The 26,491-nt window shown below is 38.2% G+C and overlaps 1 protein-coding gene and 1 pseudogene across 4 annotated transcripts in view; one reads left to right on the top strand and one right to left on the bottom strand.

Moving 5' to 3' along the window:
* sorcs2 (sortilin-related VPS10 domain containing receptor 2) overlaps positions 1–26,491 on the bottom strand; it is a 355,461-nt gene that overhangs the window by 105,174 nt on the left and 223,796 nt on the right. Inside the window, exon 1 of one of the 4 annotated variants that reach the window (XM_084924626.1) lies at positions 5,757–6,198. The exons of the other annotated variants lie outside the window; for them this stretch is intronic. The gene's annotated coding sequence lies outside the window, so the exon portion shown is untranslated. Of the gene's footprint in view, positions 1–5,756; positions 6,199–26,491 lie in introns of those variants that run through there. 4 annotated transcript variants of the gene reach the window in all.
* LOC146391678 (5S ribosomal RNA) lies at positions 17,602–17,720 on the top strand (annotated as a pseudogene).

Genomic DNA, 26,491 nt, shown 5'->3' with positions numbered 1-26,491 from the left:
TTTATATATTGGATCACTGGAGTGTTTGCAGCATGCGTTTCCGTTTCTGTTCAAATCTTCGCAATTAATAGGACTTTCTGCTATTTTTCTCTTTGCATACATCTATATGCCTTTTTCCCCTCAACAGGCTGAAATAAAAAGGATAAAGGCATGCAAAATGCACTATCCTGACAGCTTCTGGAAAATATTCCACATACTCTTCACCTCAGTTCATACCATTATTTCTAAAATCCTGAACAGACTGGAACTTAGAATCGATTTTATGAATAAGCAGTTGGAAAAAGTGAGCTTGACATCCTGTAGAGTAAATTTAACAGGCAGCGAAGAAGCAGCTGGTCAGGTCTATCTAACTGTGCAGTTTACTTTCTTTTAAAACTTCCAAAAAGTTTAGACGAGGAGGCATATCTGCACATACCACAGTTATTAAATAAAATAAGACAGAATGTTAGATTTCCAAGGTTTTGCTTTCACTCTCTGGCAGGATACACTGTAAATAAAAAAACAAACAAAAAAAGGGAAAAAAAAGAAAGAAAATACACAACTTCTTGCAAAAAACAAAAATCATGGATTTGCTACAAAGCCATTTATTATTATGGGTTATGGTCTAAGGTAGCATTTTACAAACCTATAAATGTCAACTGCTCTCCAGAGTACACCTCTGTAAAAGAGGAAAAGTTGCCTCATATTTAATTGCAAACAAGCAGAACTAACATTTTATTATGTACAGTATACCTGTTCAAATCTAAAAGCAGGTTGTATGGCCCTTCATATTGTGTTGGAGGAAGTTTCATTGCTGAAATAAAAAAAGAAAAACTAAACAAAAAATAACCAGGACTAAAAACTGAAAGGACTCAGAGCTCTCAGACTGTCTGTAGGAAGACATAATGACAAAGAAGATGTGCAGAATCCTAACCACACAATATGACCACATTTGTATAAGCATTTTGCCACGGATAAGTCAAGTGTGTATATGTTAGTTTAAGATGAAGATATTGCTGTAAGTTAAGTGTTTGGAGAGTATAAAACCTGTGCTATAGTACAGTGTAGAAACTAACATTAACACAGTCTGGGAGAGTGCGGCGGATTGCTACCACAGTTTCCACAAGCTTTCTTACAGCTAACTCAAAACGGTGTGGTAAATATGTAAATCTCTTGTGGTAAAATGATATCTCTTGCAAAATCTAATATGTTTAGACAGCTAAATGCATTTTGTTAGCACTTCAGATCTCAGCTGGATGTTTTCACCTCCAGTGCTGTGGTTTTTAAAGGATAGCTCCTGCTCTGCCTTCATGGTTGATGACAGAAAAATCTTGGTTGCTGGTAACTCATCTGCACTGGTTTGATGAAACACACGGAGGGTTGATCTGAATCAGTGTGCTTGCATGCTAGCAAAGCATGTGGAATGAAGAGACGAAAATGAAGATGAAAAATATGCTTCTTGTTGCAGTCACGGCACAAGCTGTTACTGAGCTATACTGTAGACTGAGGTATTGATTCAGACTTCATTAAGCTGTACCAGAGACAGATCTGGTAAAAACACATCTGAAATATGTCAACTGTAGGCTTTGATGCAGTTAATAAATGTGGGGTTTTTTTTTTGCATGTTGAAAAACTGTTAATCCAGGGTACAGAAACAAAATAAAAGACAAGAGATCTTTTTTTTTTAGCAGTTAACATACCACTGAAGAGAAACCAGATCTATATGAATATGAACCAAAGTGCATTGGAAAAGGCTATGACAGTGAGAAGATGGAGATTCATTCCCAGCCACAAATGGCCTGTATTAAGAGGTGTATCAGTAAGGAAAGGGTGGCTTGGTTGGGACATTAATGTCTGCAGGAGTGCAAAAATAAACACAGACAGGAAGAGAACTGACCAAGCATTTAGGAAACCACCCCTTCATAGAAAAACCACAAAACATCTTCCACTGAGAATCTGGTACATGTGTATAGATGTGCTGCAATCTGTGGGCATTAAGACATTATAAGAAGATATTTCACCCCTCTGTCCAATAGAAGAACTTCAGTTTTAAGACAAAAGTATCTTAAAACTGCTAATGACTAAGTGACCAAATACAGCTACGTTGGGCACAAACACCACTGTTTACATAAATACAAGCCTTCTTGCTGAAAGCAATTGCAGACTTTCCCCATTAAAAATAATTTATTTTCAGTAAGCAGGGACTCTGATGTGCTCAGTGAGTGTTTGGTGACTAATCTTCACTTGGGAAGAGGAATTATTTCCAAAATTTCCATTGAAAGACTGGAATTTTAGCCAAAGTAAGATTAGTCATCATCGGTTTGTCTGTCAAAGTTAAACATGTCCCTTGAGGACTATGTACTGTAAATGAACTGGTTCTTATATAGGACTTTTCTAATGTGCTGGAACACTGAAAATATATCATGAAACCATTCATGAAAATTCACACTCTGATGACTGCATCAGAGAGCACACATGGACAGAATATAGAAATATATGGAAATAAACTTTTACTTTAAACAGTGTACAGTACATAGTTTTCTAGAGTAAATATAGTTGGACAGTAACGTGTAAACACTGAATTGTGTAGATTCCACTTCTCTTTGATTTGCCACAATCAAACAAAACACACACACACACACACACACACACACACACACACACATTCTCATTTTGATATCTTAGTGAGGACATCTAATTTGCATAATGCTTTCCCTAGCCGATTACCCTAACCATAGGCAATAAAAATGAATGCCTAACCCTTACCCTGAACCTAACTATAACCCAATTGTAACCCTGACACTAAAACCACATTTTGAGTGTCAAAAATGCCTTCAAACTCATGAGGACAGGCACTTTTATCCTCATAAGTGACTGTTGGTCCCCACAAAGATTTCTAAACAGGTAAACACGCACACACACATACACAAAACAACAAACAAAAATTTTTTTTTTCAGTTTGAGTGACTATAAAACTGCTACATAATCACCTGGTCTGGTCCATTTACCTCCCTCTTTTCACCAACTGTCATTTAAATGCCTCTGAGTGACTTTTTGCCAGGTGAGAGTGAGCACAGCCTACAACATTTTTTAGCTCATCTTTGTTTACCAAACTTTGTCTTAACTAACCACCTTTTTGCAGTTCTTATTTGTTATGTGTCATCGGCAACTCTGACATGAGTCACTGACCACACTGCTCAAATCTAATAGGATCAAAGAAAAAGAAATTGGTGCATAGTTAATGGTTAACAGATTGGCAGTCATTTTCCACAAATGACAGAGAGGCAAAGAGCAAGGTTAGGATACAAGTTTTTCCATCATGCTCCACTGACATCAAGATTTTAATTTATAAATTCAAGAGGAAAATGTGTACTGTATTAGATTTTAGTTCACAAGATAGAGCTATGACGTAAACATACAGTGGAACATTTGGTAATTTGGAGGGGTGCTGCTACCTTCTGAGCCCCAGGGCATTTCCCCAGCACTGTCAGGGGATGTCATACATTTCATTTATGAACAGTTATTATTAAATTAATTACAGTTATAAGGAGCAGATTCATGTAAATTTGTTTATGACAGACATTGAGGAGTTCATATCCTCAAACAGTGTAAGCCAGGCTAATATTTGTCTGGTCTTGACTGCAGCCACAAAGGTGAAATTCTGCAGTATTGCTGTTGCGACTACTCCTGCTCCTGACCGTATTTAACCTGACATTGTTGTTTTCCTTGTCCTGCTCTTCTCACTCAATGACTTTGAGCTGCATTTCTCCTTCTGCAACTGGCCTGTGAGCCACCCATGCCATGTTACCAGTTCAAACCTCTGGACAACGAGACAAAAAACTGCTTTTTCTGGGCCAGTTAAAGCAAAAGTAGCCTGGCTGAGAATAAATCGAAGCTATGAGCATGTGTGAGAGGTAAAAGAACAATGCACCTTTGCCTTAAAGTTTAAATTTAGATGCTGAAGTGATTGCATGCAACAGTAAGTCAAGACTTAAAAGATCAGAATTATTAGAAATATCTGCAGATACTGGGCTTTCCAGTAAAGACCCTGTTGAGACCTAACAATAAAATTCTAATTTTTCTTTCCTCCACACGTAGAACTTTACAAGAACAGGCTTCCTGCAAGACCATCAGTGTATGAAACGCTCCTCCATAGACCTCCACATGTGCTTGCACTCTAATCTGGCACACTCTGATAAAACACTCCATTTTGCCTCTCTATGCCGGCCCAGGTTTTATCCAGCAGCAGACAAAAACTCCTGGCATCACTATGAGGCAGCCAGACAAAGAGGAGAGCGAGTGGGAGTCAATGAAGTGATATTTAGTCTGGGTGTTTGCTTTGTTTTGGCTCTGACCGGAGCTCGGATGACTTACTGGAACCCAACCACACAGTGAGTTTATTACAAAGGTGAAGGGACAGTATGAGGGAAAGAGAGGTAAAGTGAGAGGGCGAAGGAGACAGAGACAGACTGGTAACACTTTATAATGAGAATGTCAGACCTAATCAGAATTCATACACTGACCTATGCTAAATTAACACAGCTCTCGATCGCTGTTACTGCATGCAAAAGTAGATAAGATAAGTGTCTATTTATATAACGACGTGTATAGCACAAAGAATATTTACTGTGAAATACGTCTTTCTGCTTTATTGATGATGTGGCACAAATTAACAATCATGTATCATCCATCAAAAAGTATCAGTTTATAACAGATGACTTAAATGGATTTTTCCTGTGCAGGGCAGATCATTAAAAATATGAAAAAGGAGATTTCTTACGATTTCTTGTGATTGGTAAATGGTCCGAACTCTAAGCAAAGCAATATCAACTTTTTCACCTTATTGCAGATTCAGGCAAAATAAGATAAAAAAAATAACAACAAAAAAGCCCTACAACCTATTAGGTTGTTTATAGGAAACTGCAGGTTGTGATTTCTAAGAATGCGAACAAGAATTGGTATGCACAAGTATACATGAACAGCCTATGGTCCATTCTGTTGCTAGCCAACAGCAACTCCTTGGAAACTCTTGCCACACAACTTTAGGCTGTCATCATGCCTTATGCTGAAGACTTTTTCTTTACCTTCAATATACATACAACAAAACTGCATCAGGATGTTGACCAGTGCTTAATATTCCAGGTAAAACTAAAACACAGGGAATGGTTGCAGAATTAGAAATCGAGGGATTATGGGAAGATGTTAATTTATAGCCATATGCATGTATATTTATATAAAACCTTTATTTTTATAAATATTGTTCTGGTACCATTTTCTTGCCAATTTAAGTTGTTGAAACCCATGAAATGAATATGATTGATTTCTGTTATTAATTGATTAAAAACTGATGTGCCAAAGTAAATAAAACACAAAATGTGTAGAGAAAACTTGTGGCTACAACCTCATGCTGCCAGAAAGAATTACCGTATTTCCCGGACTACAAAGCCCGCACAAGCTAAAATCAGGGGAAAATCCTGTTTTGTACATACATTAGCCGCACCTGACTAAAAGCTGCAGGTGTTTCAATGTTGACTTACCATATGTAAGAGAATATGCACAAAGGGAATTGTCAGGAAAGAGATGGCTGTTTGGAGACACACCCCTTTTATTAATATTTTGAAAAACAAGTTATGGGTACATATTTGCATAACTTTTTAGGTATATGTACAAGAAGCGGTAATTACAAGTACGAAACATGTACTGTGCTTCATAAATGAGTAACAAATGTAGTACATAACAATAACCTACAGCACACCAGAAAAATAGATTCGGACTACCTTTTAGGCTCAGGTGCAGTGACACGGCTTTAACAAGAAGAAAAGTCAGTAATTCACCACCATCTTTCTCTTCTTCCTGCGCACTAAAACCACCAAAGTCCTCTTCTCCAGTGTCGGAAACGAACAGGCTCAGGATGGCTTCGTCATCCACTCTCCGCTTCTCTCCTTTGTTGTCACTTTCAAAACCAAACAAATCCTCGTTGTCAGTGTCGGAGTTGAACACCCTCAGAAGGGCCGTGGCGGTGTCCTCCTCTCCATCATGCAGCAGTCCAGCCCTTCGAAATCCGTTGGTGATCATGGATGTTTTCACACTTTTCCACGCTGTCAGATTCCACCGGTGGAGTTGAGCATAACTTGCTTTTCGCAAGTTTATCGCCACTCATCATCCACGCCTCCTGCTGAACGCATAGCGCTACTTTGAAGTTTGTTTTTCGCGCTACTTGTACGGCACTATGTTGCCTGGCGGATGGACATGTGACCAACATACCACTCTTGAACCCCAATACTGTGTGTCTGATCACATGCCCTTCCGCCAGGCAACGTAGTGCCGTACAACAGCGGAACAAATAAAACAAATCGTCTTACGATATGACAAAAATCATGGACAATCCATAGAAAAGCCGCACCTGACTAAAAGCCGCAGGGTTCAAAGCTTGTGCAAAAAGTAGCGGCTTATAGCCCGACAATTACGGTATTCTCTTTCATTTAGTGTGATATAGGATCTTAATGCTACTGCACTGTCACCCAGTTCTGCAATAAAGTTTGGATGTTACATTTATGGTATGGTTTGTTGCCATCACATTTCTGTTTCATTAGTATGAGTTGTTCTAAGTCTGTAGGATGCAGTATCAGTATCTGATCTACCCTGTGTGTGGGCTTCCTGGCATGTGGGTGCTGTGGCTTTGAAAAGTGCTGTTCCTTGCAAGACTACTGTGTTAATATTCATGCTTCTTAGAGCATGTATGAGACCTTTGAAAGTTAGTGTGCTGAATTGATAACCTCTAAAACACAGGAGAAATTAAAATCTTGAAAATCCAAGCTAAAATTGAGCAAATGGGCCGATTAAAACACAGTATTATTGTAGTGTTGAGCACAACAAAAACACCATTCATTTAATCTAACTGTCATCCAACTGTACGTATACAGTACATACAATTTACATAAACTCTTTATTGGTATAAATGTCATCATAATTTTGGGCTTTTGATTATTTTTTTAACTATTATTTTTCCAGGGTGCAACAACCTCAGGCAAAATAATACATTTTAAAAACAAAACGTAGGTGCACAAATTTGAATTCATTTGGGGTTTTCTCTAATCCAGAAAAGATCTAAATTATACATACAGGCTCAAATGTTTCAACAGATTCACTTTTTACAAGACATGCTGACATTTCAAAAATATACTTTAATGTGACTATGTCCAATACCTATAAACTTTTCAGTAATGATCAGAATTGACTACAACTGGTAGTTTCTCGTTGCCAAAATAAAAGGGAATTATTTGACTGCACTCGTTGAACTGACCAATATGGAGAACAATAGGCACTAGTTAAGAAGTTCTCTTGGAACTTTCAAAACTGCAGACAACAATTGCATCTAAGTACAAGTTAGTTGAATGTGTCACCACTTTGCTAAGGTCTGAAAAAGACTCGAGCTGTCACTCTCAGTCAAGAAAATTGGTTTGGATGTACACAAACAACCCATGAACCACCAGGGCTCAAGCCTACGAAGAACTGGAAACTGCTGGAACACCAGCGTCACTGACTCTTCTACATTCAGATTTAAATGTATCAACCAAGAAAAAATCCTCTTGTTCCACAACTGACACCTTAAAGCTTGAGATTTGCAGATACCCAAATGGGAAAGCCACAATGTTTTATGATCAGATGTAACAACGGCCCAACTGCTTGGCCACAAAGACAAGAGGACAGATTTGAACAAAGGCAAAAATATTGCTGAGTCAAGGAGTTGATAGAAATAAAACAAATAAATGTCTCACTGATGTGAATAGTTAACACGTGCACATTTTAACAGGACCCCAAAGAACAGACACAAAGGCAGATGAAACTGTCAACTTGTTGTACTGTGACTCTCACATCTGAATTAACACAAACAAATGAAATAAAATGAAATAAATGAAAATGCTGAGGATATTTTTTAATAACAACACACAATATCTCAGAGGCTCACTGCTCCTTATTCTGTTATATGTTTTGCTGTAAGCAGGTGCCTTGTTGTTGTATTTTACTTTTGATAAACAGACAATTAGACCATACACTGATGCAGCTTCTACTTTCTAAAAGTTTGTGAGACAAGAATGGAAAACTGGAAGGCGATGGGAGGTAAAACTGACCTCTCTTCTTTCCTTTCAAAGGGCACCAGTGCAGGCTTTCCAAAGTGGCTTTTCAGGACCATCTGTTTTTATTGACCCTTCATCCTTGACTTTGATAATGCTCCTCTGTCTCTCCTCTATATCTCCTGCTGCTGTTTCTCTATTTGTCCGCTTGTCCGGAATAATGAGGTAGCAGTGACAACATGCAGGTTAAGACAGCAGACAAGCAAAGCTGCCAATGTGACCAAATTGTCTTTGCACTGCTAATTTTATTCACTCACAAGTTGCCCCATGGGAAAGGAGAATATCTGTATCTTACTTCAACTTTTCCATTAGTAATCAGTTTGTGTCTCAGGCTCAGTGGCATCAAAGCTCAAAGCTATAGGTAGTGGCTGAGCAGGGGCTAATTTATGTATCCACTTCAAAGTCCAGGGTGTAATTAGGTTTAATGAACATGGTTTCTAAACAAAAGGAAGAGAACGCAGAGCAGAGCAGTGTTGTCGGAGGGTGCCGTCAAAAAAGTTTGTGAACAATGAATGGATTTAAACCAAAAGGATCGACACACTACAGCCTCACCCTTTAAGTCAAACAATTCAGGATTACACTGCGAGAAATGATCTTTTTAATGATATCTTTAATCAATTCATTATACTTTAAAGGGACGGCGTATTCAAAGAACAAAAAATTCTTGAATTCTTTCATTTCATTTATCACAGTTTGCTATAGACACTTCGGTCTACGTATTCTTGGTCTCCTTGAATGTGGAAAATATCATATAAATGCAGAGTTTACATTAGCAGTGCTTTTTTCATATATAACTAAAGTGGAAGTTTGTCTGAGCTCACCTAAATTTACATTTTGTAGACAAGGAGCAGGACTTGTGACATCACAGTCACATGAGAATGAAACCTGGTGGCAAATGCTAAATTACACAAGTGTTACGTACAACACTGAGTTTGGTATGTGTGACCAGAATAAGGCACGGCTGGACCACAGATCTTGAATTTGAGCCATCTTTATTCAGCACTTCTCACCACAACACACACCAACCCCTGAGTCCCCGTCTTTTAACATGGTGGGCGTGATTGCGGATGCCATCCGCACGGCACCGCAGACCACACCCCACCAAGTTTGGGTAGATTAACATTGTTTTAATAGAAAATAGATTGAACGTCAAGTTTTCAATACATGTTATGTGTGGATTGCATTGTGTAATGACTTGTCCGTTTGTTTGGAAGCTCTTGTTTGCAGAGCTCTTATCTGGATTTTACAGAAATGTTTTTCTCTTGGCTGGGGAATAGATCTAAATGGAATCATTAGAACAAAGGACAGTTATGCATTTTTATTTTAACAAATTAAAATGTAAAATATGTAAAACATTGTGCAAAATAAGAATGCACTGACATTTTTTTTACACATGTACATGCACTATAAGTGAAAGCAACAAGTTTATGATGCCTTTCTGAGTTCTGTGAAAAGGTACCAGTGGAACAATATAAGGAAAGGTGAGTGTTTGAAAATCAATTTTCGGCAAAAACATTTTAGGAAACTTAAATGACATCAATGTGTTACTCATATTTCGAAGACTTACTAGATGTTTCTCTCCACCTACTACAGTGGTTCCCAAATGTTATGTTGAGATACACGGGTGTGATTTTGTGACAACCATCACAATATGCAACTGTGAAGAATGAATTGTACTGGATTAGTACTTTTTACTGCATTTCAAAAGGTCGTACCATAAGCTACCAGTCTTATGATCTTTAGCTGAATAATCCTAACACAGCACCAAGGAAGCTAGATATGCACTTGGTAAATCAGCATCCCTTCTGAGAGAATTTAGCACTGGATCTGAACCAGAGGCTGCAAGACTGTTGGATTGTGTGAAATTACCCAATAAGGCATGTGGAATGGCAACACTTGAGGTGTCATGTTTGTTCAGATGCTGCAGAAGGTTTTTTCTGACCTAATACATGTGAGTTATCCCCCAGGATCATGTCTAAATTGAACTCAAGATAATGAAAGTTCTGAACGCTGTTTTTATTGATAAAGGATATAGAGGAGTTGGTATCTGTCTCAGTATTTCTAGTTCGTTGTTCTGTGACTTCTAGTTCTTAGGTTTTGTTCCTGTGTCTCTATGTTCAGTGTCAAGTCTGTGCCTCTGTGCCTGTTGTGTGCTTCCTGTTTTATTTTCATAGTCCCTGTCCTGTGTGCAGTGTGTCTGGTTTTGCTTCCCCTTGTCTGGTTAGCTCTGATTTCTCCCAGCTGTTTCCCTCCTGTCCCCCATTCCCTGATTGAGCCAGTGTGTATTTAAGCCCTGTGTTTTCCTTGCTCTTTGCTGTGTTGTACCCTCACTTTGCTGTGTGTTCTCTTATCCTGGTCCTGGTTGGTTTTTCTGTCTCATGTTCCTTAGTTTTTAGTTTCTTGAGTCCACTGTAGTTTCTATTTCATGTTTAAGGTTTATGATTTGTTTTGTAAAGTTAACTTCTTGAAAAGTGTTTCCAACGAATAAAGATTCGTTTTGAGTTTAAGTCCCGTGTCTGAGAGTCCTGCGTTTGGGTCCTGCCTCCTTCCTGCTACACAGCACTCGACACGACACATCTGTCACACACACTTTGTAAATAAGTTAACTCTAGCTTCCTCACACAGTCCAAAGGCAAGCACTTGGTGGAGTTAGGTTAACTGGAGATCTTAAACTGCACATAGGTGTGGCCCTGCAACAGGCTGCCGACCTGTGTGCGGCTCAATAGATGTATGGAACTAAGATTGTTTGTCAAATATGTTCACTGATTCTTTGCATATTTTACATTTTAGCTCAAACATATATAGCTGTAGTTTAGTGTGTTTCCAGTGCAAATCTAACAGGGTGCAGTCTCAGAAAAATTACATATTAGTAGAAGCTCATGGAGGAGGTGTCTTAAAATAGGATTCTGGAGGTAAAATGGCCAGTTTCATAGAGAACCTGAACTAATGGGCTGCATACGGGGCTAGTAGATAGGAGGAAGCTGGGATAACGATAAGTTATCTAACACTATGCCAGAAGAGAAGAAAGAAATGAAGCATTTTTTTCCCATTTCAGTCCTTTTGCTGTGCCTCCCAGGGCTGTCACTACTGCTTTTTAAAATTTTCTACCATTTTATTTGCGGTTTAAGTTGGCTACACAGTTATATTTAGATCTGTTTTATGAAACTATTGCCATTGCATCACATTTTGTTGTCATCTCTATTGGCACTCAACGATCAAGGGAGCTGTACTATTTAACTCATTGTACCAGAGGCAACAGGCAATGTGAACAAGTTCCCATACACCATATAAACAATCTCAAAGCCCATTTAATCATCCCCGGGACTGCATGCCTCAGAATATGACTATAATAGACTGTGTACAATATTTTTCTGGTTTAGCTTTTCAATACCCTATAAGCAAAAAATAAATAGTATAAAAATAATAAATAAAACTGTGATTCTGACTGACTTGTGTATAACACTGTGTGCAGTGCGGCACATCCAAGCGTGGGCTAACACAATTAAAGCCTCTAGCACTCTGCCACAGTAAACAGTTGTTAGTGGATTACTGGGAATCAATAGCAAGTAGTGGTAAAAAAACAAAACAGCATGCATATGAGATGAAAACTTACAGGACTGCATCTACCTGCACTAGCATTATAAATAGCAACATACAGAAACAAAAATGGAAAAAGCCCTAGGTATTTTAAATAACAGGGCGTTTATTTAATTTGTTCAAAAGGCTGTTGTTGCTCCTCATCCCACCTCAGATGAAGAGCCTGGAGGAAAGCCACTTCTCTTTTGCCTCAAAAACAGCCAACTATGGTGGTTCTCAGATTAGAATTCCTTTTGGTGGTATTCTTTGGAGAACTTCCACGCACATCCAGCTAGTGGGAGACTCCAAAGTATGCCATGCCCAGCTCTTGCTATAGGGATAAGCGATAAGCGTCAGAAGGAACTGGAAAATCCTTCCTCAGAGAGGGATGCTCTGAATATCCTTCCTAACCTGCTGCGACCACAAACGGTCCTCATGTGTATGAAAGAAGGAAAATAAATGAGCATGGTTTTTGATGTGTTAAAAAAAGCATAGATAGAGATAATTAAATTCTCTGCTGCAGTGGGTAGGTGGCCCCAAATTGGAAAAGTAACACAATCAGTCTTAGAGCCCCAACTCCTATTATGTGATTTCATGTGGACTTTTTCTGAAGATTTCGTGTGCACTGGTTTTGGACCTTCTACCATTATAACAAGGCCTGCATGTGCTTTTTGTTTTGCACAAGCATTGTAGTTCATTCAAAAGATGTTTAGTGAATGGTTTGTATGGCTCACAGCCGCTATTTAGAACTATATAGAACTCTATAGATAATGACTTTGTGTCCTTATTTGAACGTAGCTGTGAAAGGAACACGAGTCTCATCTTTAATTCAGGAATCACCAGCAGATTATTAAAAGTATGCTTTGTACAAACCCAAGCACTGTTGCATTTACATGCTGTACTAGTAAGGCCTTATAAGTGCAGTGTGAATTGTGCATAGCGTGCTAGTAAAGCATTACTGTAATAGAGAGGGACGGCGGCTGTTTGTCGCAGGAAATGTTTGCGACAGGCTGCCAACTCTTGGCCTTATGGCAATGTCTTCTTTTTGTCTTTTACTTGCACCTTGCATGTACCTTGGAGGGCTTGTTTTGTTGATACTGTTCCAGTTACCTTAAGTCACAAAAAGCAATCCCATTTTCTTGAATTTATTTCAAAGTCAGGGTGAAGCTCCCGGCATCCAGACAGTTCATAAGACTGGAGTGCTTGGATGTGTTTTCACAGTGTTGGTTCTGCCGCTTTTTATGTCCAATCCAATAAAGGCACTGCAAGCTGCTCATGGCTACAGCCAATACTAGTCCAAAATGTTTTTCATCTGGACTTTGACAGTTTAGTCACTGTATAAAAGTATGAGGAACTGGAGGAGATAAAGGACCTACTACGATGCTCTCTCTCCTCGGTCTATTAGGAAAGAAAACTAAAATAAAAAAACGTCATTAAGACCTCTTAGCTGTAGGCCATATCAGGTTGCAGACATGAGATTAAGTGGGTGCTCTTCATATGCGACAAAACGCTCACTCTGTGTGTGTGTGTGTGTGTTTGTGTGCGTGCTGCTTGGAGTCTCTTTTGTTACCCTCTCAGGCATGTTAGTAAGCTAAGCAGTGTGTAGTAAATTAGGTGAATGATGAGCGTGAACAGTTGCACTGTGCCACTTCTTTAATCAGTCTAATTATTATAATCACACTCAGACACTCTGCCAGTTTTGTTTGGCATTTTTTGTGGTCTATTGTTCTTTCTGTTATCGATTTTATTTTTGTACATTTTCTATTTGCTTCTTTTTCTTTTGAACTGACTTTGTATACCTTCTTCCAGATCTCATCTTTTTTTTGTGTGCTTTTCTGTCTTTTTTTGTTCTGTCTCCTCTTCTGAGTCGTGTGCTTTTCTGTTCTTTTCTGTCCTTTTTTCCCACCGTATATCTTTTGCTAGCCTATGTTCTCTCCTCATGTCTTTGATTCCTCACCTCTCCTCTCTCATTATCTCCATCCCCATCTGTTTTCTTTCTCTCTTCTCACCTTCTTCTTCTTAAAACTTCTACTCTTCCGAACAATCTCCTGTCTTTTATCTTCTCTTCTCATCTCATTTCCTCCTCTCATCTTTTGCACTATCCCATCTTCTTTCCTCCTCTTTCCTTTCTTTCATCTTTTGTCTTTCTCACCCTTTTTCCTTTCATTTCTCCTTTGTTCTTCTTTGTCTTCCCATTGCCCCTTGTCCAACTCCTCTCATAAGTTCCTCTCGAAACCTGTCTGATTACCTCCGTGGGATCCATAAAGGGAATGGGGATGTGTGCTCAAGCTAATGATAATTAAATAGACTCATCATCAAACAGTCATTATGGCAGCTTGCCCCACCTGCCCTCGCTCAAAATGGCAGCTGACTACCTGACACCAACCGTCTGTTGCAGATTTTAACAAAGAAGCACTCTTTAATCCTGCAAGTCTACTTTATTTGCACATGAAACTAGTGCACCGGGTCAGTTGCGTGTGGTAACTTTTACAGAAAGGCAAGGAGAGAAAATATAGCTTTATCAAAGAATGCTGTTTGAGATAAAAGAAAAGAGATTGCCTTACTTTGCTACATTTTAATAATTATCTATTTGTAGATTAAAAAAAAAAGCCAAATAAAAAAGAATGTTTAAATAGACAAAGAAGTACAGTTTGTAAAATAATTCTGCAATGCAACACAAGCGTTTATAGAGCATTTACAGCATTTACATCCTCTTCATCAGAGTTCAAATTAAGTTAAATGCAATGAATGAAGATTTGGAAATTGAAACCTTAGCAAAGAATTGGAAATTAGCCTGTGCTGTAACCTGTATTAAGAATGTGAACACACCCTCCTGGCTAGCACACTATAATGGGTTAGAGTAAACATATACCCGATACTGTCATGTGGAAAAAATGTCTTTTAACCTTAGGGCTTACATAGGAGTAATTAACAGAAATTAATCTGATCCTTACCAGGTTCTAAAACTATTTAAATACTACCTCTGTGTTTTTTCTATGACTTTATAAGTAGCCTACATTGTTTTGAAGGAATTTTGTCCCACTCTTTACAGTGTTGTTGCAGTACACTGAGGTTTGCAGGCAGCTCTCGTGCTGCAGTATTTTGGGCTGAATTCTGGACTTTGTCCAGACTGTACCTTTCAGCCATCCTGCACTAAAAGTTATAAATGTCAATGCTCTGTATCAAAGGACTGAAAAGATGCTGAACTAATACCATATTACAGTAAAATACAACATTCATTTAAATTTTTAGATAAACGGTAAACAACAACAAATAGGTAGCAATGAAAATGGAGGCCAATTAGGGTAAATGAGAAATAAATACCCCATTGTAATCTATGAGCGAGTTATCAATTAAATACCTTGCTTTCTTTTCAAGTAAGCTAAATTAAAGAATATAGAATGTACAGTAAGGCATCTCATTTACAAATGTTACTGAACCCATTTGTTCTTTGGGCAGTAAATTACTGTGTCTCCTGTGTTATAAAGGGGTTTTGGAATTATGGTGAGAAAACGACTGATACTGAAGGCAAATTTTGTAAATTCTGCTCTTTAAGTCAAAGTCTTGGTGTTAGAAAGCAGTGCTAAAACTAAATTTCTACTATGTTTATTAATGACATTTAAGCCCATTAATTCACCTAAACCATCTATTTGATACTTCTTTACCAAGAGAAAGTTTGAACCCAGCAGTGTGTTTCTCCCTTAAGTTGTTCAGCTAACTCGGATAAACCTGCATGCTGTAAAAAAAAAAATCAAACCAATTACGCCAAATAAGTCTGCGCAATCAAGTCCATTCAATTAGCTAGAAAAATATAGGTTGGAAGCTGTTGAGGAAGTTAAATTAAGCAATGGTTTTACTTTCATTAAATTGTAAGCAAAGCAGTGACAGTGTGTTAATTAATTTGCTTTCATGAATTATGGAATTATGTGCACAACTGAATGAAAACAGAAGTGGAAACAATAGAAATAAGAGAAAATAAGAAAATGTCTTGCATGGGTTTAATTGCATTTGCATACACTATCATCATAAGTTTTATAGAAAGCTAAGCAGAAACTATACCCCTCCAATCAATCAATCAATCAATCAATCAATCAATCAATCAATCAATCAATCAATCAATCAATCAATCAATCAATCTGCAGCCATTCTTTACTGTAGAATTGTAAAATTTGGTCACTACTAAAGTTATCTCACTATTTACTATTAGCTGACTATCACAAGAAGCTGAAGAAGTTTTGGGAACCACCGATTGAACAAAAGTAGCAATAAATACTATGAAAATACCTCATTACACATAAATCTCCATCACTGCCAATTTCTACAGCAAGTATCAAAAATGAAAAGATTTATTCTACAGAAAAAATGTTTCTATGTGTTGTATGGATCAGTATTACTGCTGCAGATGTTTAAAGTTGAGCTTGTTTGAAACACTTTATATTCTGTTTAATCTACAGTAATGCATCATATTCATAATTCATAGTTTTGTAGTTTTGTCAGTTCCTTGGAATTGTTTGCCATTTTTGCAAACGATTCCCTTATCGATTCCAGTCGCCCCGAATGACGTCAACACGTTGCGGAGCGTCATTTACCTGGCAGGAAACACGGCGCCTAAGCGGCTCAAACGCTCAAAAGTTTGGTTACACTTTACGAGAACGGATGACAACAGGACAACTTGCAATACTTGCAAAGTAGATATTTCATTTAAGGGAGGAAACACTACGAATATGCAAAAGCATTTGCTCACAAAACACGCGATGACCTTAAATGAATGTAGTGTTTTTAATTCCGCTCCGGACTCGTGAATCTCAACCCAGCAGCAGCGGTAACGTTTGCACGTCCTCTCCCGTTAATGCAGCAGGTAAATAATCAACTAACAGTGCATATTATGTTAGCGCGATCTGCCTTATTACAAAACCTGGCATTACTGTGCATTTAGGTGACCGTGATGAGAGAGACAGAGTCTGGCTGGCTCAGATGCTGGCAGTTGTCGCTGCAGTCTACCGTTAGCGTCTCCTTTCAGGCCGGGATAGACGAATGTCACCGAGCAGTGACTAAGTTTGTGGTAAAAGGCTTGCACCTATTTTCCACAGCAGATGCCCCGATTTTCGGTAAGTGAATGTGTTTAATTGTAGGCAGGGACATTACTGGATATTCTTGTGTAATTGCTACAGAATAATTTATCTTATACTTTGTTATTGCTACAGAAGAATATTTATTTTATTATTTTACATTTACAATTTTTTTTCCTGGGGACCCTGTGACACCCCATTGAAGAGCCGTAGGCTGTGGATCTCTTAAGATCTCACTGTTGTGTTTGTAAGGCCATGTTACTCCTAAATTTCTATCTTGTTCAAAGAGCAGATATAGAACAAAGTTCTAAGCTAATCGACCTTAGTGTTCTCCTTTTTTAAAAAGAATCGATAAGAGAATCGATAAAGAATCGAATCGTTAAACAGAATCGAAAATGGAATCGGAATCGTGAAAATCTTATCAATACCCATCCCTATAAATGAGTTATTAAAAATTTGACAAGATTGACAAAGCTCATCTGTTATGATGATATATAAGAGTGCTTATCTACTCGCTCATGCTAGCTGTATTTCGACACAAAGCGCAGATAGTAACTGAGAAAGCAGAGCCAGTGGCAATTTGTTGAATCTCTCATTGGTCTCCATGTCAAAAGCCAGAGATTTTTCCACCGTCTACATAGGCAAACAACCAGCTCCAAGCTCTTCTCTTAGCGCTTAGCTTAAAAAGCCATTGTTAATGGGACACAGACACAACCATCAGAATCGAATACATATGTTATTGGCTTGATAATCAAGCAGCATTAATTCTGCTTCCAGAGACAACTAAAGCCACAAAATGGCAGTGATGTAAAGGATGGATGCAAACAAGCACGACAGAGGCCGCTTACGGCCATACCACCCTGAGCACGCCGGATCTCGTTTGATCTCGGACGCTAAGCAGGCTTGGGCTTGGTTAGTACTTGGATGGGAGACCGCCTGGGAATACCAGGTGCTGTAGTGGGTGGCTGTAGCTCAGGGGGTAGAGCAGGTCAGCTGCTAACTGGAAGGTTGGTGATTTGATCCCAGTCTGCATCCAAAGTATCCAAGATACTAACTATTTTGCCCTCCGATGCATCCATCAGCGTGTGAATGTGTATGAATCTTAGAAAGAACTTAACAGCTTAGAAAGAGTGCTTGTCTGAATGGGTGTAAATGAATTAGTTGTATAAAGCGCTTTGAGTGCTCAGATAGAGTAGAAAAGCACTATATAAGAACCACTCATTTATGACAGAACATTGTTATAGTTAAAAGGAAAAAGACTGCTTTACGTTGGTACATTTTAATTTTTGTCTATTTTTAGATTCCACAAGATACTCACTGCTAGCCCTCCTCGCCCTTGCTTGATGGAAAACTGTTCCCATAACCTTTTGTTCCCCTAGTCTTGATTTTTCAGGGTTTTTAAAAATCATTTTTCTCTTAACCATTATTCCTTCTATTTCTCAGACCTCATCACTTCCTTGTATTCCACCTCAGCCTCTCCTTGCCCTTTTCTTTCTTTATTATATTCCTCTACTCCTGCACTTTCATTGTGATTTGGACTACAGATTAATAGACACCCGTGTTTTAATAAAGTCAGCCATGACCTCCTATCGGCCCCCTCCTATCTGCTGGACCTCAAGGCTTATTGGAGAAGCGATAATAGGAAGATGAGAGAATGTGAGACAAGGTTTGAAAAGAGACGGGTGGTGATGGTGTGGGGGTGTCATTGTCATCTTGGAGGATCGTGACGGCTGCATAATGGAAGGGGAGGGAGGGCAAACAGACCAGACAAGGAGAGCAGGATGCGGTGTGCAATATGCAGGTTGGACACTGTATTTGTGTCAGGGTCAGCTCTTATTACAGCGCTGACCATAAGATGGCAAGCTCTGACCGTGTGTCTGTGTCAGTGAGGATGTCATTCAGGGAGTATCTGACACCTGCAACAATGAAGTTAGATTGTTATTACAGAAGTGGGGGTGGGAATTATGAGGAGAACAGAGCGTTATGGATTATAAAAACAACCCTATAGTATACACAAGCAGCTCACATGAACCCACAATATCAAATCTTAACAGGCTTCATTCTTTGCTGTTATTAGTGAACAAATGATTTCTAATAAGGGAACTACATCACATTTTCTCATCTCATTTCCTCCTCATGTGCTGCTCGCATGGCTTTCTAAAAAAACAACACAAGGAAAAAGACAATAAATGTAGACCCAGAGATAATGGTGGCACCAGGAGAAAGCACAAAGATCATAACAAAATATGTAAAAAAAAATCTAAAATATGTAAAGACTGTCCAACATTCACAAAGAGGTTTAGAATTCACCAAGAATATTGGTTCTGAATTTGCTGAGATTTCCATCGCAACAGTGTAGTTTATTCATAAAAGTGTCAGTGATAAATGTCAGTGGTTCTTTACAGAGGAGGATATCATCTGACCCATTCCCACCTTGATGGGTTACAAAGTGGGGACAGTGTCAGCAAAACAAAAGAACTGAAGAATAAAAAAATACATGGAGTGATAAATTCCCATTTCTATTGAAGCTCTGAGTCTGATTTTAACAGTATGAATCCACTGAGCCAATATCTCTTTAGTAATCAACCTAATAATCAGCCTAAGTTGATGGCAGTAGTGGTGCAATTTGTTGAGAATCTTTTCTCGGTGCAAATTTTGTTCTTAATATCAAACACTTCAAATAATCATAACGCACAACCTCCTACATTGTTGTTATTCGTGGACATCTCTCAAAGGCTTTAGAATCACTATCTACACACCATCAAGCAATGCTTATACTGAAAAGGAAAAGGCTTGACATAGATAACAGGATCATTAAGGTAATGTTAAAACCTAGTACAATGTGTACTAATACACTGTAAAATTAATAGTATTTTTTAATGTAGAATCTCTACAGCCTAAACTATTACATTATTTAAGTTAGTTGTTAGTAGCTGGTGTGTCAACTTTAAACAGAAGTTCACATTTACTACTAGGATGGCAATTTAATGGCAAAATGACATAGATGCTCCTCATCCTTGCTTTTATAGGAAATAACCAGCATACAAGCAGTCGACAGTCTGCTTGGGCAGAGTTTCCTATTTCAAAGAGACACATCGTAGACAAGTTGCACTCACTGGTGCAGATGGGCTCAGATTAACTCCAACATGTTGCCAATCTGTCTGCATTTATAGCTTGGATGGAAATTATTGGCAAACCTTTCCAGATTTGACTAAGAGTGATTACAATGAGTCCATGTTGGACCACAGTTGTTTGGAGACAGGTTGCCTCCTGTCATCCCAGCATCTGTAAGTGAGAGGCTGGAGGTAGAAATGAGTTTAGAACGAAGCAGCTTGGTAATAAAACAATCCTCAAATTAATAACAGATTTCTCATGGCATTTTTCCCACCTTGATTTCAGACTTGAACAGACTGTATCACTTATTTATTTCCTGTCAAAAAGAAAAACAAACCACCAACTTGCCGAATCAACTCCATGTTTCTTTTCATCTCCTTTTATCCACTCCTTCTCGTGTCATTCATTCTCCTTCAACCAACATTTAGTCTATAAATACGAATTCCACTACATCTGTGTTGATCCCACAGTGAAGGCAATGTCAAGTTATCATTAAGTCACCCCTATATCCCAACACGCGCACACACAAAACAACAACAACAACCACTCTACCATCACAGCCTGCTGTTACTGATACTGCTTGTTTTCAACTAAACAGGGAACAGTAGGGGGTAGGTGGTGAGGCATCCATGTGGGTTCAGACAAACACTCACCTATGTCTGGGAGTAGATACACAAGCCGACACCTTGACAGATACTTGAAAACAGAGGACACAAGTACATTTGCATAAACAGACACATGGACTAACCACTAGCTGCCAGAACAGAGCAAAACTACACATACAAGCTCATAGAATGCACACGAACACTGTGGGGAAATCACAGTGATCAAAGGAAGCATCCCATGGAGATTTCTTCAAAATGTGCATCAAGATGGCAGTCGGCTCCGCCTTCCTCTGATTGCAGTGAGCTCCTTAATGGCAGACCCGTTCTGCCATCCCCTTCAATGTTTTAAACCCCGGTCTACTTCACTCTATCATCCTCACCCTATTACTATGCTGTTAAAGATTTAAACTTGTGTTCAAAACCAGAGTGTGTGAGGGTAATGGTGAGGGATTTTAGGGGTCGGCATATGCAAGAAAATCTTCCAGGGTTATATTTGGGGACGATTTGAATAATGCCAAGATGTGTCGGTGAGAAAGAGATCCACACATTTTCAGCTAATGAAAAATCTAGAGGTATGTGACAGCGGGGAACATGCAAGAACTTATATGAGCATGGGTGGGACAGTGACTGGGCTGTGTGTGACAGAACTATTTCAGTTTGTTTGGGGGGGTTTTGATAATCAAATGATTTTTAAAAATGCATGAAGCGTGTAAATAAACATGTTTTCAGTTGCTTAAATTGCAGAGATTCTGTTGGAATTGCCGTGACTACATCAGACCAGTGTTTCCCAAGATTATCTGGTTCCACCTGATTAGTACTCTTAGCGATCAGCGTGAGTAACGGGCAGAACAATTACATTCTCTTCCACTAGAGGGCAGTACAACTACCTGCTCTAATTTAATAGTTTGCCAATTGCCAGTAAAACGGAAGAAGATGAAGAAGAAATTACATAATAGTCATGCTGTTAGTGAGACAACGCAGCGCGTAATAGCAATAAATAAATATCTGAAAAGAAAAAGTAGTCAGTCTGTCCTGGGTCCTGGAGAAAATTCCAACCCAGATAAAGGCCCTAGCTTGAGTAGTGGTCAAAAGAATGCAAAAAAGGTATACTAGGGACAAACCGAGCCAAGTCCGCTATGCTTGGTGTGTGGAAAATCATCAGTCTGCTTTTTGTAACATTTTTGTTTGTTGGTGTGCCGTGTGATTTTTCTAATGTCAAGTGTGTGCCGTGGAAAACACTGGATATGACTACCATGAATTTCAAAGTTCCACTATTCAGTATATCTATATAAACACTACTGTCATTCTTTTTCATCAGGTGGTTGACTACGCACAAAAGATTGATTTGTCCACATCTACTTAAGGAAAAAATGTCATGAAAATGCCAAAAAAAAATGTATGTCTTCCTAATTTACCATTTTGAGGTCTGCAGAAACATACTGGAATTTGGTAAATAGATTGGCAACAAAACTAGCAGGCTAATAAGGCCACAACAGCAAATTAATGCCATTATCTTATTTCAAACTTGATATACTAATCAAAAATGACTTTACTGATGGTAATCATTCCTTTCAAACATCCATAGGTACTTGAGTTAAAATACAAAAGTCAACAATAAACATTTGGTGCCTTGAATACATAGCAAGCTTGTAGTTGTTCTTAACAGATCTTTTTTTGTTTGTTTGAACACTGTGCAATCCAACAAAAACAAAAGTGTTAAACTCATAAAACATTAAACTGTGAACTTGAATTTGTCTTCCTGCAACAATAATTTACATTGAAATCCTTTCCCTTCAGGCATCAAGCAAAGACACCTACACAAGGCAACAACCTTTAATAAAATCAAAACTGATGTCAAGTTTTATATTTACTTCACAGCTATTTGGCTGTCACTTTCATATCAAGAGCAGTGAGTGTAGCAGTAGGTGACAGCTCTGTTACAGCACTCCTGTAACAGATTGAGAATGTATTATATAACGGTGAAGGATAAATAAAGATCAAGTAAAGTAGAAATAGAGAAAAAAAATCCTCATATTTCCATAAGCATTAAAGATTAGCTGTTAGCTTCTTCTGGTTGAAAAGATGCCCATGTGTATCGACAGAAGAAAAAAACAAACACAGTATCTAAATTGATTTTTTACAACTAAAATGAAACTCAATCTGAGAAGATTTTTTAAGCTTGCCGCTGTATATCTCTTTAGCCTGTTCACTAGTGGCTGGATCAATGTGATATACGATCATAAATATTTCTGTAAGAGATACAGATGATAAAAGAACGAAAATCTTTCAGTGTTGACTGCTTAGTTCAACTTAGCCAATCATTTATATGGGGATGTTTGCCTTCGGACACTGCTTACTCCATGTCTCCTAACCAAAGAGAAGATAAAATAACACTGTTCCATCAAGCTTAGCTAAAGCTATAAGGAGAGGAACTGAATCAGTTTGTAATTGATCTTCCGAGTGGCAGGTACAATATACGTGATTGCTTCACTTTAAAAAAAAATGCATTAAAAACCACATTGTAACTCTGGTCTACTTCTTGTCCACACATATTGCAAACAAATTACAAAGGTGACAATCTCAAGTCATTTGTACTGACTCCTTTATTAGACAGTTTTGTCGACTTTCACCATGACTCATGAGTCCAATATGCACATGGGAAATAAATCAAAGCACACTTATTTAAGTACCTGACTGTACCACTCTACAGCAGCATAATGCTCTTTAAAATATTGATTTTCATAGTTGAGATCATGTAGAAATGAGTGAATGCCAGCTGGAATTTCCTATTGAAGTCCCACTTTGTAAAAGGACTACAGACACGTCAGCAAACTCTTGGCAGAATGGCTACAAATCCATCACTGCTGACTGTTTACGTCAAGTTAAAATTCTTGTGAAAAGTACATACTGTATCAGTGTTCCCAGTTTCTGATGACACGATTAACTCAGTGTTAACTTAATTGGAAGAATGAATTCTAACAGGTATAATGTGTTTTCCTGTTTAATGAGAAGTGTCGTATTTGGCATAAGTATGTGACTGGTCTAGTTAATTACAGGAAAACAAAAATATAAAATATAGGTAAGGGGTAATGTCAGATAATGATAAAAGGCAAATATTTACCTATCATTAGTCATCCTCAAACTTGTCAGGTGAAACAGATTGCAGTACTTCAGCATCACTGATTTACCCGTACAAGTTTATTTAAGTTCTCTTTCTTTGTAAGCTTGCCCTGTGTGAACAATATTATTATAATTTTGAATACTTGGAGTTCTCCAGCCGCCTTCTTTTGGGAAGAAGAATACTTACTTTAATTACTTACTTTAATTAAGTATGTAACTTTTTCATTAGCTTTTTTATTGTAATCATGGCCATCGGAAAGAATTGCATTATTTAATGCCAATGAAAGCATGTGTTGTTTTGTGGCTTTGATAGCTGTCACTAGGGAGCCTTTATTAATTTGTAATGCCAGTGGTAAATTGGTAGAAATCCATAAGTGATGCAGCTGGACAGCTGCCTACTGAATACAGCAGCAAAGCTTTGGTCCTGCGCTGTAGCTGTTTATTGAGATGAGTCCAGCATATTTCTAGTCCTCGGTAATTCTGGTATAATCATGCAACAGAACAGAATTTAACTTCATAGAGCAGATGTATTATAGAAAACTAAATTACTTTCCACAAGAAACAAAGTAGTTTTTAATACTTTAAATTTTTTGTCAGATTTCTAAACAGAGATCAGACTGCACAAAACCCTTGGTGTTTCTCAGCAGTTCACGCACACAGTGCTGTAAGATCACAAATGAACTTTTTTAACTTTTTTGGATATATGAGTTAAAATACTGAAATATCTTTCAAAATAATGCCAATAATCTAATTTACAGAGTGTTGAAGTAGGTTAGATAACCGTCCAAATTATTGTTACCCATCCCTTTCTTTTACATGCCTCATATGTCGAACAGAAAAAATATGTGTATGATATATGAATTATGCTTGTGGCACAATAATAGTAACCTCTCAGGGTCATATGCTAAAAAACATTTTTCTACTTAAACCTGTCACCCTATGAAACTAGGAGTGAATCAACCATCAGGGCAATGCAGTCCTCCATTGTCCTTTTTAAAATATCATAAATTTGGCAGACTATATTTACTTAGTGAGCTGGCACAAGCTGTCATGACAGAAATACTTTAATAAAACATCATAATAAACTAGGCTTTCCCCAGATCAACACTACAGCATAAATAAATGGCATTTACTGTTAATGACATTTTCAAATTCAGGCTCATCAACATATATATTAAAAGTTCCTGGTTGGTGGATGTTGCTGAAAGTAAGCAGAGTACGTGTATCACATCCTGCATGCTTGAAACATCATGGATCACTTCATTTAAAGGGATTTGCAGAGATTAAGGCAAACATCAGCGGAGAATAAGATGTTTATATATTTTACAGGCAGATGTGAACAAAATGACATGGTTTGTGTGCCGATATGCTAATTCAAATTATCCTCTGCTTGCCTGCTGTGAGGAGTACAATCATATTCGACACGCGTGTGAGTGAATCACAGGTTTGCAAACACACGCACACAAACACACCTCACCAGCTGCACTGATACACACAGAAACATGAACACAAATGCACAAACACGACTAAATTCATGTCATTTTTGCTGCACCTGTGTTGTTATATCACAACAATAATTGAAATAACAAACACAACCAGCACATTTTGACTTTTTGTTCTACAAAAGACTGCCACACAGCAGCAGATTGTAGCTGTATTTGCCTTGAGGAACTGGATATGTTCTAACACATTCTGAATGCTGCTCAAAGGGTGGTGATGTCATAAAATCTAGGTTTATCTGCAAGATAACAATTGATTGCAAGACATATGGACATTATCTGCTTTTTCCTTCACGTTCAGTCCAGTCCTTGTACCTGTACATTTTCAGAGGAATGACTGATTTTGCGTTTTAAGTCACTTAACACTGATAAATGAATCATTCAAGCTTAAAAAGGAACCAAACTCAAACTAGGACAAATAACTATTCATCACATGGCAGATACCTCAATTTAAACTGTGTCTTTTGGCACTTCATAACTAGCAAATAAATAATTTTTTCCAATTTCTTTAGTGACAAATGTTCACAATAACATAGAGAGGCATAACATAGTATTTTTGCACCAAAAAGTTGATTCATAAAGGTCTATATGGTGTATCTGGACATAGATACGGGCGACCGTGGCTCAGGGGGTTGGGAAGCGCATCTGTAACCGGAAGGTCGCCGGTTCGATCCCCGGGCTCTCTGTCCTGGTCGTTGTGTCCTTGGGCAAGACACTTTACCCTACCGCCTACTGGTGTTGGCCAGACACTTTACTGATGGCGCGATATGGCAGCCTCGCTTCTGTCAGTCTGCCCCAGGGCAGCTGTGGCTACAACCGTAGCTGCCTCCACCAGTGTGTGAATGTGAGAGTGAATGAGTAGTGGCATTGTGAAGCGCTTTGGGTGCCTTGAAAAGCGCTATATAAATCCAATCCATTATTAGTATGCAGTCTCTCTTTATATTCCAAACATTTTTGGTTTGAATCATTATCAATATATAGAGAGGAGGTCAGGAAAGAGTGAGTGTCTCCAGTCATCTGTAAAACATAATGTGAGGTCTGTCAAGGTTTGGGGCTACATTTTGGCCAGTGCTAAATTGCTGCACTAACTTTCCACATTCCAAAATGTTTTTAACTTAAACCAAGACATTAGTGGAGTTTTTTTTTTATATATGTCTTTATGCACGTTAATCCATAATAATATGGTGCTGCTAAATTACCAGAACTAAGACAGGTCAGCCGTTCTGTCAGGCACTTTTATAACATGCATTACTGCATAGCTACAGAATATACTCACTGCTTTATTGTTTTGTTTGTGTGATGCACATGAAATGATCTAACCTGGCATTCACTTTTGAATGTATAGAATTAATTGGTGTAATTATTAATTCACTAAGTCTCTAATAAACTAACAG

The sequence above is a fragment of the Perissodus microlepis genome, chromosome 3 (assembly GCF_051167445.1).
Source record: "Perissodus microlepis isolate ML-2025 ecotype Zambia chromosome 3, ASM5116744v1, whole genome shotgun sequence".
NCBI classification, from domain to species: Eukaryota; Metazoa; Chordata; class Actinopteri; order Cichliformes; family Cichlidae; genus Perissodus; species Perissodus microlepis.
The sequence above is the reverse complement of the archived record's forward strand: the minus strand, read 5'-3'. Positions and strand labels throughout refer to the sequence as shown.